The following is a 14,561-nucleotide window of genomic DNA, read 5'->3' on the forward strand; positions in this document are numbered from 1 at the left end:
AATGAACAAAAAGTCAAATTTAAAAGAAAAATAGTTAAAATGGACAAATGGTCGAATGGACAAAAGGTTGAATTAACGAAACAATTTGAATAATCCAATACACAAAAGGTCAAATGAAATTTTAAGAGAAAAAAGTTAAAATTGTTTAATGGACAAAAGGTCGAATGGACAAATGGTCATAAGGAATTAATTTCAATTCTCGAAATAAAAGTATAAGGAAATAGGCGGAATAAAATACCAAATCAGTGTCAATATTTCAAAGGACCGTAATTGCTTTTGGAAACAATAGCTTTAGCCGGCATTTTTTTGCCCAAGAAGATGACAGAAGTCGGCCTTGACGTAAGTAATCGTCATCCATCCCGATGCAACACGATTTGGAGAGCAACTTCGTGCAAAGTTTCCAGGCGCGAGTTTTCGCAATGATGTTTTGCTTTTCATTCCGGATGTTTGCAAGCATCAGAAGAGATGTCGCTATCTGCGTTGTTTGATTTTTTTTTTCTCCCCTACCAGAAATTTGTGTCATCGCGAGTGATAAGGTGCGTGAAAGAGCTTGGTTGTTGATGTTGGTTCATCCGCAACTATTTTTGCAAAAAAAAGTGTTTTCGACCGAAATTGGTACCAAAAGTGTATCAAAAGTGCTTCTGAACGTGCTTCGCAGTTGGGTGTGGTGAAATTCGTGCATTCCCGGTTGGTTGTCAGTAGAAATTCCTTATCACAAAATTGATTACTGAGTTTTTTTTTTGCCGTTCGAAGACGACGGGTTTGCTTTCGTGAGAATGACGATTATTGGATCCGTTTCTTTGCATGGGTGTGTTTTTTTTGTAACCAGCGGTGTGTAAGTGTGCTTTTGATTTTCATTGCCTACCGGGAGGTCAGTTCACCGTGTTCAGATGTTACGCTTTCGGCGTGTAGTTCAATCGAGATTCTCGTGTGCGAGTTTGAACACGGTCCAGTTGGTAAATTAGCTGGGAAAGTGCTGATAATGTGTCCGCCGTGAGTTTTGGTGGTGATTCGATGGCCAACGTTGCCGTGAATCAGCGAGATTACGGCTTGCAAAAGTGCTCGTCTGCGGGTCTCTCGCCACTGTCGGAGATTGTGAGCAAGCTGAAGGATGTCTCGCTGGATACGCCCGAGACTGGACGGGTGATAGCTGGTGGCCGTGAACGGTTCCTGGGGAAAGCGCTAGACGTGAACCTCCTCCTAGATGACCATGACAATGCAGGAAGTATCACAACAAAGGTAATTGCTATTAGATATTTTTTGCAAACAGTGACAGATAGCATACATAAAGCTCAAGTTGAGGTGCCGGGCAAAGGTGTTATATCCTCGACAAATGGTAAGTTACAAATTCACTGTTGTCGTAGGCGCCGTCGTATTCGCCTTCGTAGTCGCTGTCGTAATCGCCGTCAAGCAAATCGAAACATTGAACGTCGCGTGAAAGTGGAACTAAGTGAAGGCCTAAAGTACTCTTTCGTAGCTTTTAGTTTTAGGATTTGAAAGATCGTCGGTTGCAGTGGCTTGCTTACTGAGCAGATGAACGCGGTCCCAGGTCCTTTCATTTTAAAAATATATGGTAAGATCGCTTGTTTATCGTGTATTTTGTAAAACTTTTCGTTGTCGTCGGTGCCGGTTTGAATAGTTATAACAACTTGAGTAACGGTATAATGTGATACAAGGGGCTCGGTGACCTTAGAGCAACCGTTTTTGCTTACTGAGCAGAACATCATGAGTCTAATCTCAAGCCTATCCACATTCAAGATTCGTCTTATCGTTTTATTTATTAACATGACTACATGGTAATAACAGCAACTTGATGATTAAAAAGGAGCTCGTTTGCCTAGTGGTAAACGTTTTTGCTTACTGAGCAGAAGACCGTGTGTTCAATCCCAAGCTGCTTCGCGTTATATGATCGGTAGGACATCAATTCAGCTTATCTTTTACCAAAACGAACCCTGCTGCAAACGCAACCCTATTACCCAATATCCCTGTGATTCCTCGTGGAAGTGCAGAGGTTTTCTTGGCTTCCATCAATGCGAGTGTCACGTCAACACATTTCTACCCTTTCCTTTCATGAGCTGTGTTCGGGCGCAACCGGCGCTGGTTTGAGATCACCAGTTTTTACACATTGAGGATGATTGCTAGTCCCAAGCATCGTCTATTGGTTCTCTGTGTAATTACAGCTGGTCTGGCAATAACAGAGTAGCAACCGTGGGCGGTTAATCATGCTCATGCTCATGCTCATGATGTTTTGTTTTTCATTCTGGTTTGGGAATTTTTTTACCTTGTAAACATTTACCCAGCACGCTTCATGGTTTTCTGCACAAAATCGACTGCCACCTTTGAATTTTTAGTGACATCTCGAATTGACATGTTTGGACGGTTTGAGACACAGTTGTATTTGCAATTCCAAGCTTTTTAGCGATCGGTGGGACGGCTCTGGATTTTGATTGTAAGTGCACAATATTTTTTCACCGGCAATTCCTTGTTTCGACTATATGACTGGAACTAGTGTATGAATAACTATGAAACTTAACAAATGTAAACAATACACTATGAATAATATTTACTCAAATTTTCTGGTTTTTACTCATACGATTCAAAAGTTACAGAAGATTTTCGGTGTGCCATTTTTATTGAATTCAATCCTCGTTTATATCTTTTCGCAGTTATACAAGCTCCAAATCTATTTAAAATATGCTGACAGACAGAAACTAGCGAAAAAATGCAACCTAAGTATCAAACAACCACATCCACATACGAGTACAGCATACTTCGATCCTAGGACTATTTTTTATATTTGATGATAAATTTTCAGAACTTCTAAAGCAATTTCTAAGTTCTGTATCATTTTCTATCATATCATTTTCGATCTTTACATATGTATTTAACGATCAATTTAAATATTATTAGATTCGTGGTGCCAACTATTATGCTGCTCATCGTAAAGCCGTCCCATAACACAACTAAGCAAGCCGAGAAAAACGCATTTTAAGTTAGCTTCATACTATTGCTTCTTATGCAATGGGACAACCCGTTTGGCTGTTTTTCCAAACTTTTTCAAACAAAGTGGTTGAGTTTATCCAGTATTACGAAACTATGGATGATTAGCCACCACTTCCTTGAGCTTGAGCTTGAGCTTGATTGACCGCCCACGGTTGCTACTCTGTTATTGCCAGATCAGCTGTATTTACACAGACAATAGACGATGCTTGGGACTAGCAATCATCCTCAATGTGTAAAAACTGGTGATCTTAAATTAGGCAATACCAGCGCCGGCCGCGCCCGAACACAGGTCAAGAAAGGAATGGGAAGGATTGTGTTGACATGACACTCGCTTTGATGGAAGCCGAGAACACCTCTGCACTTCCACGAGGAATCACTGGGATGTTGGATAAGAGGGTTGGGTTTGCAGCAGGGTTCGTTTTGGTAAACGATAAGCTGAATTGATTTCCTAACGATCATATAACGCGAAGGAGCTTGGGACTAAACCCACGGTCTTCTGCTCAGTAAGCAAAAACGTTTGCCACTAGGCAGACGAGCACCTTTTTAATCACCGAGTTGCTGTTATTACCATGTAGTCATATTAACAAATAAAACGATTGACGAATCTTGAATGTGGATGGGTCTGAGATTAGACTCATGATGTTCTGCTCAGTAAGCAAAAACGGTTGCTCTCAGGCCACCGAGCCCCTCATATCATATAATACCGTTGCTCAACTTTTTGTATCCATTCAAACCCGGAACCAACGACAACAACGAGTTTCGCAAAATACACAAGCGATTTTACCATAAATCTCTTTGATATGTAAGGACCTGGGACCGCGTTTTTCTGCTCAGTAAGCAGGCCACTGTAACCGACGATCTTTCAAATCCGAAAACTAAAAACTACGAAAAAGTACTTAGGCCTTCATTAAGTTCCACTTTCACGCGACGTTCAATGACAGGGTCCTATCCAGGATTACATCTGAAAAATCCAAATCTGGCCAGCGCCCACCTAAACCTGTTCTAATCCACCTGAAATGACTAACGAATGGAAGACTTTGACTACCCAGCCATGCAAAAGTCTCATTCCGTGCCTTATGGCAACTTGATGATTCTATTGCGCTCATCTTTTGGCACCACCCAGGGGAGACTTGGTCCTGTACCCAATGCTTAACTTATCTCCATTCCACTCAGCTACTCGCAATTTCTTGTGATATAGTGGGCGGAATATTATTATATGAGACAATTCAATGCAGACGTCTTTCCAAATTTGGCAGATCGACCGGTAATCGGTGAGTTACCACGATAGTCGCTATTCAACAACTCGCAACGTCCCATCGTCAACGCCTGCTATGAGAATTTCCCATTGCAGACGCCAACGAAATGATGTCATCGAGCTATCGATCAACTACCCTGGTTATCACCTGGTACCTTATAGCACGATGCTAGGAGGCGAACCGGAAGAATCGATGAGCTACCTCCCCCAATGGATGATTAGCCACCACTTCCATTGACAAACTTCGTTTTGACAAAAATACAAATGGGATGGACTTCCGATAAGTGGCAATATTGCTCATGCATCCCTAACAGTAGTTGCGACTTAGTCAGCAAACATGTGACTCGCAAGGTGACGATATTTTCAATGAAGGATTTTTTCGAAATCCTGTGTCTGTTTGTCAATTTATATAGATTAAACTTCGCACTCCAAACTTCCCAACACCTTAAACCTTCGATCAGAACTTCCTGGCGAAAAACGAGCTAAAACTTGAACAATTGCTAAACACAAATCAACCTCACCCAGGGGGGCAATGCACACAAATTGTACGAACAGTAAATACGAAACGACTTGTTGATAGCGGTATTCAACAAATTCACCCTGCACTACTGCCTATTAGGTCTCGTTCTCCTGCATACAACTGCAACAGGGCTGGTACCAGACTAACCTACTCTATTGCAGTTGATTACATTAGCATTTCTTTGGCATTCCTGGCGCTCGAATGTAACTTTGAGCTGTTTGAAGTCATTTGCATGATATTATGCAATTTGTTTGAAGGGATAGGGGCTCCATTCTTGCAGAACATGATGCATGAAGTTAGTTCGGTGTAGGTAGCTATGAATGCTGAAAGAACGTCGTGTTTGCATTCAAATGGTTTATTTGAGAAATTGTTGTTCGGTTTTGAGTCGATTGCTTTCTGAATAGTGTGGAAATGCAGTGAAGTATGAATTAAATTTTCTTCCATGGTATTACTGCTAATTGATGCCTATTAATCAAGCTATTTTTTATTCGGATGGTGCTAAATCAAATCTCGGCTAGCTTTGCAGCTGTTTTCTCCTAATTTAAATCAATCAATGGACATGCTCGGTAGAGCATACCACGAAATCATTAATTACTATTCATTAGCATTGTTGACATCAACAACAACTACAACAACATCGATGCGGAAGTCCTGCCACCACACCGCAAAGCGTACTCCATCGGCGATAATGACAAATTGAATCAATACGACTAGTTTGCGGTAGGTATAACGAGTGATGAAGTGTGGAAGGGTAAAACCGGTAAATTACCATTTCCGCACTTTTCGATCCTCGGATGATTAGACTTGGGAGTGGAATTGCGGAGAAAGTAGACGCCGGTATGACCATGACCCTTTTCAACCCGAAACTAGATTTCAACGATATATGTGCTTACAACCTACTCACACGTGCTGATCCACCGAGTGGTGCAATTCTATATCGTGTAGGTGCCTTGAATGCGGAAAAGGTACCACCTCGGGAGTGTACTAACTTTTCAACAAATAGACGGAAGCGATATGCATGGCTGCATAGCAGCCCGCCCTTGCGAAAAGGATATCAGCATCAAGCGTTTGAATAGACCCATGGGCGTTGAATGGGAATAGAAATGGGTGAATAAAAAAGATTATTCTTTACGAGATAAGCCGGAACCAGGTCGACTGTATCATGGAGTGTACTTTCATGAATGCACATGTTTGAAGATTAATTCTACACCTCGTTGTTTGCTGAGGGGCTGGCTTTGTCAGCAGTTTGTCAAAAACCATGCAAATGAGATATGGTATTTGAATGGAAATTTCATGAAGAGCTGGCATTTGGTGACATTTGAGTATATTGCACTAAGGCAGTCTTCTTGAGGTGGACGAAATACGTGTATCTGTCAAAAGATGAGCAAGTTCAACATATTTGATTAATTAACAGCAATCTAGGATTTGCCTCTAATAATTCACCTAAGGCTGGTTAAGTATTTGATCAATTTAAAGTCTTTGGAATAATTCCTGATCAACCGGTTTTCTTGCAAAAATATCTTAGAGACATGATTTGATCTATTGAACAAGTAAAGATCTTCAGAATAATAACTTATCAACTAGAAGAATTGCCCAAACAAATATAGAATATGATGCAGGTATTTGATGAATTCAAGGTCTTTGGAATAATTCCATTGGCGTAGCTAATGGGGGTGCCAAGGGAGACAGGTATTACCGGTATTTTGTCAAGCTTATCAAGATCGATGTTACTATTTTTTAAAGTCCTTTATGTTGACTACTTTTATTATGTTCTGGACTATTTCTGGAAGCAATTTTGAGAAATTATATTCTATCAATATTTAAAACGCATCAAGACCTTCTAAGAAGTTCAGGAATTATCGTAGAAATTGAGGAAACTTATTAGAAATTCTGGGAACTTCAAAGATCTACAGACAAATTCGTAGAAACAAGGAATTTGGAAATTGTAGAAGTGGAAAATTTATTTAAGTTTGAGATGCTTCGTAGAAGTTAAGGAAACATTATTTTATTTCAGGGAAGCTCATTATTGATCTGGTACCTCTATATAATTTCAGGGCACTTTTTTGAAGCCTAATTTGAATTTCGAATAGTTGTGAAAATTACGAACACATTCAAGAAAAGTACAGCATTTGGAGGAGATGCTTAAAACTCCATACGAGTGTAAGAAATTTTGAAAAAGTTCAGGTAATTTTGTATCAGATCTAAAGTTAGTTCAATAAACTTCTAAGACCTTCAGGGATAGGGAACTTCGTTACAGTTTGTCAGAGATCTTAATTCGAAAAAGCTCCATGAATTTCTTGGGGGTTTTGGGAACTTCGTTAAATTTCAACTTTACAGAGATTCTTCGTTAAATTAAGAGAGATTTTAAAATGTAGAATTTAGAATAAATTTAGGTAATTTCGTAGACATCCACCCTAGACAGCAAGAAATATTCAAAAGATCTCAAAATTCAATGCTCTTTCAAGACTGTAGACTGTGTGTATTTTTTGATTAAATAAATCAAGAACATTGAAAAAGATCATGTAAATAATTAATTTGGTCCGGATGGGTATAACCAAAACTTACTTCATTTAAAATTAAAAAAAAACTCCCAATGCTTCATAAAAATAAATTCAATAATTATCTTGTTACAAACAGGGACACAATCATTCAAATTTTGAGTTCATTCCTTTCGATTAGAAATAAAGTTAAATCTTGATTGACTCCGAATGTTAGTAAGTCGAGTAAAAAATTGTTCTGTATACATGATTTATTATTTTCTTTCTTTGCAAATGTCAAAATCATGACTTTTCATAATTTTTGCCAGATGTCAATATGTTTCTAAATTTTTAAATCTTATTTTGAATATTTTCCTAAGTCCGAAATGTATGAAATTTATTCTGTGTGCACTTTACCATGTTTCAAATTTAAACTCCTAGAATTAAATTTTGGTTCCTATGTCTGAGATTTAACTGATGATGAAATATTCAGAATCTACTAAAAAAAAGTAGAAGGGTCTGTGCCTAGGGGCACGAATGGAAGCTTGACGTAGGACCGCTAGTGGACGGAACAAATGTGAACATTTAGTTCTTTTAATTGATCAATCATCAATTATCTTAACCCTTTCCGTTTTTTATTTGTAAGCGTATCAAATTTGTAGTATTTATTTCAAAGAGAAAGTTAATGAAGAAAATCCAAGGGACTGTCAATTTGAGTATTTTCGATTCATCTACCCGACTTTAAAGGTGTATTTTGAATTTTATTTATGAATTTTTAAGTTTTGTGCATTTTGGTATTAAAGTGTATTCAATTCACCCCTCACAGGATTTCTTTCCGAATTATATGTATGGGGCGGGGCGGAAAGTATCGTTTGTGCAGAATATGTAAATAAGGAGGAACTTCGAGAGATTGAACTCGTGAGAGCAAATTTTCTCACAAATTTGAACCCAAAGTGAATTATTCCCACTTCTCTCAAATTCTATATGAATTTTTAGCACTTCCTACCAGCGTCTTCTGGAAAATGGTCGGACGATGATTAATCTCACCAATACATTCGGGCCTAAAATTCCACACCTTCTATAGAGACCAGGTTGAGCCTTGATAGCCTCTGCTTGCGGGAACTGATGACCCTGACAAATGTCAAAATAATACTCTTTAACAAATTTTGGTGGCCCTGAAAAGGACCGTTGTGTAGTGATGGTTGAGTAATGCTGAGTTGAGCACGACGAGCTACTGATTCCGATCCTAGCCTAGCGGTGGGACTTCTTCCTCCTTCTTTATGGTTGCTCATATGAGCTCTACAGCTCACTGCTTGCAGGCAGCCTTTCGTTGTTGTTGTTGAAAACACTCCTGCTACTATTGCTGCTTCTGAACTGGATACCACCACTTACGGTGATTGAATGAGCACCGTTCAGTGGGACCGCATCGAATTCGATTTTTAAGTCTGTGTTAGGGAATGCGCTGTTTTCAGACATTCGGTGATAATTTTGATCGCCATTGCAACAGTTGGACATTTGGTATTTTTCAATAGTGACCTATTAAAAATTAACTAAGTGTTCGTTTTAGCAGATTGGTAGATAAATTTCCAATCGTTTGGCTTGTTTAGAATTAAAATCTATATGCTATTGGTCGCAACCTAACCTCTTTTCGTATTGCTGTGCATTTTGGATTTTTGAAATTGCGTGGATTCTATAGATCCTGTGAAGATCTATCTAGCCCTGATGTATGTGTTGGTAGAGGGAAAAATGTAAACTTTGCGGGAGACGATGTCTTAACACTCGAAAGCAATTTTGTGAAATATAAAGTAAAACAAATCCTAGCTAGTTCTGCATGATGATTTTGTTTGATTTTATTTATTTGTAAAGTCACCGGGAAATACCAGCTGGCGATATGTTTTTTATGATAACTCCTTACTTGAAAACAGGCAAAACTCACAAACAGGCTGCTTTTTCATGGTATACAGTGTGATAATTCAATAATCAATAAGTTATCTCAACATTTAGTGACAAACCATTCATAAATTTTGGTAACATACAAAAAATTGTATAATCCACAATAAATGTCATATGTAAGCGCCGATTGAAACAATCTTTTCGACGTCACTACAAGGGTGATTGATTAAACGAAAGAAACGAATCGTGCGGAATGAAATCCGAGGAAAAACTAATTGCACCAATATATTCAGGCCTACAATTCAACACCTTCTATAGACAGGTTGAGCCTTGATAGCTAGCTGCTTGCGGGAACTGATGACCTTGACCAATGTCCAAATAACACTCTTCAACAAACTTTTGGTGGCCCTGAAAAGGACCGGTTTGTAGTGATGGTTGAGTAATTCTGAGCTGGGTGTTCAACACGGATGAGACTTTCGAGCTGTATGTCGTTTGGAGCGAGGGTGACACGCTTGGCATAGATGACCGACCCGCAGCGACTCACGAAGAGCTACTGATTCCAATCCATAGCATAGCGGTGCAGCTTCTTCCTCCTTTGATGGTTGCTTAAGTGGGCTCTGCAGCTCGCTCCTGGAAGGCAGCCTTTCATTGTTACTGGAGAACAATTTTCAACGCCACACGCCGAAAGCACTGCTACTGCTGCAACTAATTTCGACTACCGAACACCACCACACAGTGGTGTGGTCGTTGGGAGCGTGTGGTTGTGAGTATGGCGATGAGTGTGCAAAATATTACGCAATTCCATCCTCCCTATTCGCACGCGCCCGAGGATCGGAGGCGAATGCCACTTCGACTTGTTTCGTCCTCTTACTACTATCTGACGACTGTGCTGGAGAGCAGCATATGCATGTAGGTAATTGGTGGATTTGTTAGTTAATTCGACGCTTTTGGACAACGCTGGACATTTACCAGTTTTTCAATAGTTTATTGTTGAAAATCAACATTCAAAAAATGTGTAGCCATATTTCTGTTCGATTGGTGATAAAATTATTGAAATTGGACCAGGGGCAGCTGAGTTATTAACGTTCAACATCTTTCTTAATTTGTTACATGTTCCATTTTCGGTTTTCACAAAGTGTACCCCCGTATAGAAATCAAAGACGTAGTCCTACGTCAAAAAATATAAGAGACATGATTTCATTTATTGAACAATAAGAAACCTTCAGAATAATTACTAAACAACCAGAAAAATTTCCAAAATACCCAGAGAATATTATGCAGGAATCCAATCAATTGAAGATCTTTGAAATAATACCTGACCAACTTACTTCCTTAAAGAATATCTCAGAGACATGATTTGTCCTATTAAATATTTAGAGCTCTTCAGAATAATTACTAATCAATCAGAAGAATATCCAAAACATCAAGAGGACATTATGCTGGAATTTGAGCAATGAAGGTCTTAAGAATAATTCCTGATCAACCGACTTTCTTGCAAGAGTTTCTAAATTTCCAGTAGAATTGCCACATTACTAAAATGTACACAATTTTACCAGTTTGTTTGGTACTTTCAACATACTTTTCGATTTTGATGTAGGGGAAAAGGATGTAATGTCGGCCTAAATGCCCCTAAATAAATTCAGCAATCGACTAAATGTTTAATAGCGACCAAAAATATCCATTAGTACCGTCCCAATGACGCGTTTATCTAAATAAAATTGATAAATAGCATATTTTTAGCGATGGGCCTAATCTTTAATCCATAGGTCAATATAAGAACCATTTCCCCTAGCATAACTAACTTTAATCAGAAAAAAACACATTAAGATTGAAAAAATATAACCAACCAAAGTTGCCTATGAGACAAAACATAGAATGTTGAATAACTCACTTAGCAGTCTTGGAAATGACCTTTGTTTGAGTTGGATTTTTTCATAACTGTGGGAGCCCTATCTTCCCTAAAATATATAAAACCCGGAACCAAACAGCCTGTTTGAGTGACTAAAGGGTGATACGGTCAAAATTTGGTCAAGGGAAAACGCGTGTAAATCGGTGAAATCGTTTATTTAAAAAATCAAATTAAATTTCTTTTTCAAGTTCAATTAGTATAAAATTCAGGAAAAATATTCAGTTAGGCTTCCGCTTTTCCAAATCCGAATTGCCGGGCCTTACGCTTGACCCCTGCCATCAGATTTTGTACAGCCACCTTGTCCACCTTCTTCGCCGCAGAAAGCCAGTTTGCCTTGAACTGCTGCTCGCCCTTAGCAGTTTTTTTGGTCTTCTTTAGGTTCCGCTTGACAATAGCCCAGTATTTCTCAATTGGGCAGAGCTCTGGCGTGTTGGGAGGGTTCTTGTCCTTGGGAACCACCTGCACGTTGTTGGCGGCGTACCACTCCATGGCCTTTTTACCGTAATGGCAAGATGCCAAATCCGGCCAAAACAGTACGGAACAACCGTGTTTCTTCAGGAAAGGCAGCAGACGTTTATTCAAACACTCTTTCACGTAAATTTCTTGGTTGACAGTCCCGGAAGCTATGAAAATGCTACTTTTCAAGCCACAGGTACAGATGGCTTGCCAAACCAGATATTTCTTTGCGAACTTTGACAGTTTCATGTGCTTGAAAACATCTGCTACCTTTCCCCTTCCTTTTGCCGTATAAAACTCCTGTCCCGGAAGCTGCTTGTAGTCGGCTTTGACGTAGGTTTCGTCGTCCATTACCACGCAGTCAAACTTCATCAGCATCGTCGTGTACAGCCTCCGGGATCGCGCTTTGGCCGTCGTATTTTGTTTATCATCGCGATTTGGAGTCACTACCTTCTTGTAAGTCGATAGTCCGGCTCGTTTTTTGGCTCGATGCACGGTTGTAGACGATACACCCAGCTTATTTGCGGCATCTCGGAGAGAGAGGTTAGGGTTTCGCTTGAAACTACCGGCAACTCTCTTTGTCGTCTCAGCGGCTTCCGGTTTTCGATTTCCCCCCGATCCAGACTTCCTGGCTGTCGACAAACGTTCCCCAAACACTTTAATTACATTTGTAACGGTTGATTTGGCAACTTTTAGCGATTTTGCCAACTTTGCGTGCGAGTAGCTCGGATTTTCGCGATGCGCGAGCAAAATTTTGATACGCTGCTCTTCTTGCTTGGACGGCATTTTGACAACTGAAGAGTGAATTCCAAAATCATAATAGGAGCAACATTCTACACACACACACACCTTCACAATGAGGGGTGTTCAGGTTTTTTAAATGCAAAATTGAAAGAAATACGTCAAGTTGATAGTGACCAAATTTTGACCGTATCACCCTTTAGATTGTAATAATTAAGTAATGTAAACCTGTTTATGAAAAACGATATTGCTTGAACAACCTCTTCTTGTAACTCACAAGTACAAATTGCCATTATAACATCTATTGATTTCATAATTCCTAAAAAAAAATGTTTAATGACAAGTGAGTGGAAGCAACCCTGATGAGCAAGAAAATTTGAACGATAACTTTTCAGTTTTTTTTTTCTGTAAACTTTTTGATTGTAGCACGAAAGCAGTCTCTTTAAGAGTCCGTCAGTATCAGGGTGAGTAATATAATCATGGCATCTTGAGTGGTCTCCGGATTTACTACCAAAATGTGCGTGGGCTGCGGACTAAAATCGACCCGTTTTTCCTGGCTGTCTCGGAGGCTGAGTACGATTTGATTGTTCTGACAGAAACGTGGCTGGATGACCGGATTTACTCACCGCAGCTGTTTGGATCGCATTATTCCGTGTTCAGAACCGACCGCTCTCCCCTAAACAGTCAAAAATTGCGTGGTGGTGGGGTTCTGATCGCCGTCACAACGAAACTGACCAGCTATGTAAGTACCTTGCCCATTTCAAGTCTGCTAGAGCAAATCTGGATTGTTGTGGATCTGCCAAGAACCATGCTCAGTGTAGGCGTAGTCTACCTACCCCCCGACCGAAAAAACGACTGCACGATCATCCATTAGCACGTTAATTCGTTGGGCTCGATTTCGTCTCAATTGTGCCCCAAGTCTCCCGCTCTCCTATTTGGCGACTAAAACCAAGCTGGTTTACAGTGGCGTTTCTCTGACAGTGGCACACCATTCATTGATCCTCTGCTATCGCATATGCCGGTTGCATACTGTGAACTTCTGGACGGATTTAACATTCATGGGTTCACTCAGGCGAACATTTTTCCCAACCGTAATGGACATTTGTTAGATCTTGTTCTGGCAAATGACTCAGCATTACCAGACACTTCTGTTTCTCTACCGGTCGAGCCACTGATCGATCTAGATGCCGACCATCCCACTCTCGTCGTGTCATTAAGTTTATCCACTCCAATTGAATATATACCGTTTTCCGAGTGCTGCTTTCTGAACGGCGCCGGTGGTGTAGTGGTAAGCGTGATTACCTCTCACCCCAGCAGGCCTAGGTTCAATCCCAGTCGGCGCCGCCGGGATGTTCCGAGGCATAACATCTCTGATCACGCCTTCCTTCGGATGGGAAGTAAAGCCGTTGGTCCCCGGTTCATGAGTTGATGGGTCGATAGGTAGGGTCCAGGTGTGGGAGCTGCCTTCCTGGCACGTCGGTAGCATTGGTGCTCAGCACGGAAAACAAGATCGACGGAAAAAACAAACCAAAGGAGAAAAAAAAAAGTGCTGTTTTCTGGACTTTCGCCGGGCCGATTACACTGCATTGAACAATGCGCTTGCGGAAATAGATTGGACCTGTATCGAAACGGCCGCTAGTGTCAATGATGCTGTGGATTGTTTCAGCTCTGCGCTGGAAGAAGTTATTTTCCGCACTGTCCCAGCAAGACGTCCCCCGCAGAAGCCTCCATGGTCGAACCCACGCCTACGTAAACTAAAACGTCAGCGCTCCGCCGCACTCCGAAGGTACTGCAGCTCTCGCTCACCGTTCTACAAGCAACAGTTTAATTTCGCAAGTCGTTGCTATCGAAACTACAACCACTTCCTCTATAATCGGCACGTGGAGACGCACGGAAGCGAACCTTCGGTCGAACCCGAAAGGTTTTTGGTCGTTTGTAAATTCAAAACGGAAAGAATCCGGGCTGCCTTGTTCCATGTTCCTCGGAGATGATACGGCCTGCAGCGAAAGTGAAAAATGCAGCTTGTTTGCTCGTCAATTCAAACAAGTCTTCCACGATTTTTCCGCTTCACCGACACAGGTGTTGGTCGCAACCTCCGGGATGTCACGTGATGTTTTTAGTTTTGACATACCTCACATCACTGAAGACATGGTGATAGCCGCAACACGCAAAATGAAGAACACATTCGCCGCTGGTCCTGACGGAATTCCCTCGTCAGTTTTAAAACGATGTGTAGTCAACCTCTGCCTTCCACTTGCGCGACTTTTTAATTTCTCGGCACAGCAAAGTGAATTCCCCTCCCGCTGG

Source organism: Ochlerotatus camptorhynchus, unplaced genomic scaffold (genome assembly GCF_037179485.1).
Source record: "Ochlerotatus camptorhynchus isolate MF236.1 unplaced genomic scaffold, CSIRO-AGI_Acam_v1.1 ptg000574l, whole genome shotgun sequence".
In the NCBI taxonomy this organism is placed as follows: domain Eukaryota; kingdom Metazoa; phylum Arthropoda; class Insecta; order Diptera; family Culicidae; genus Ochlerotatus; species Ochlerotatus camptorhynchus.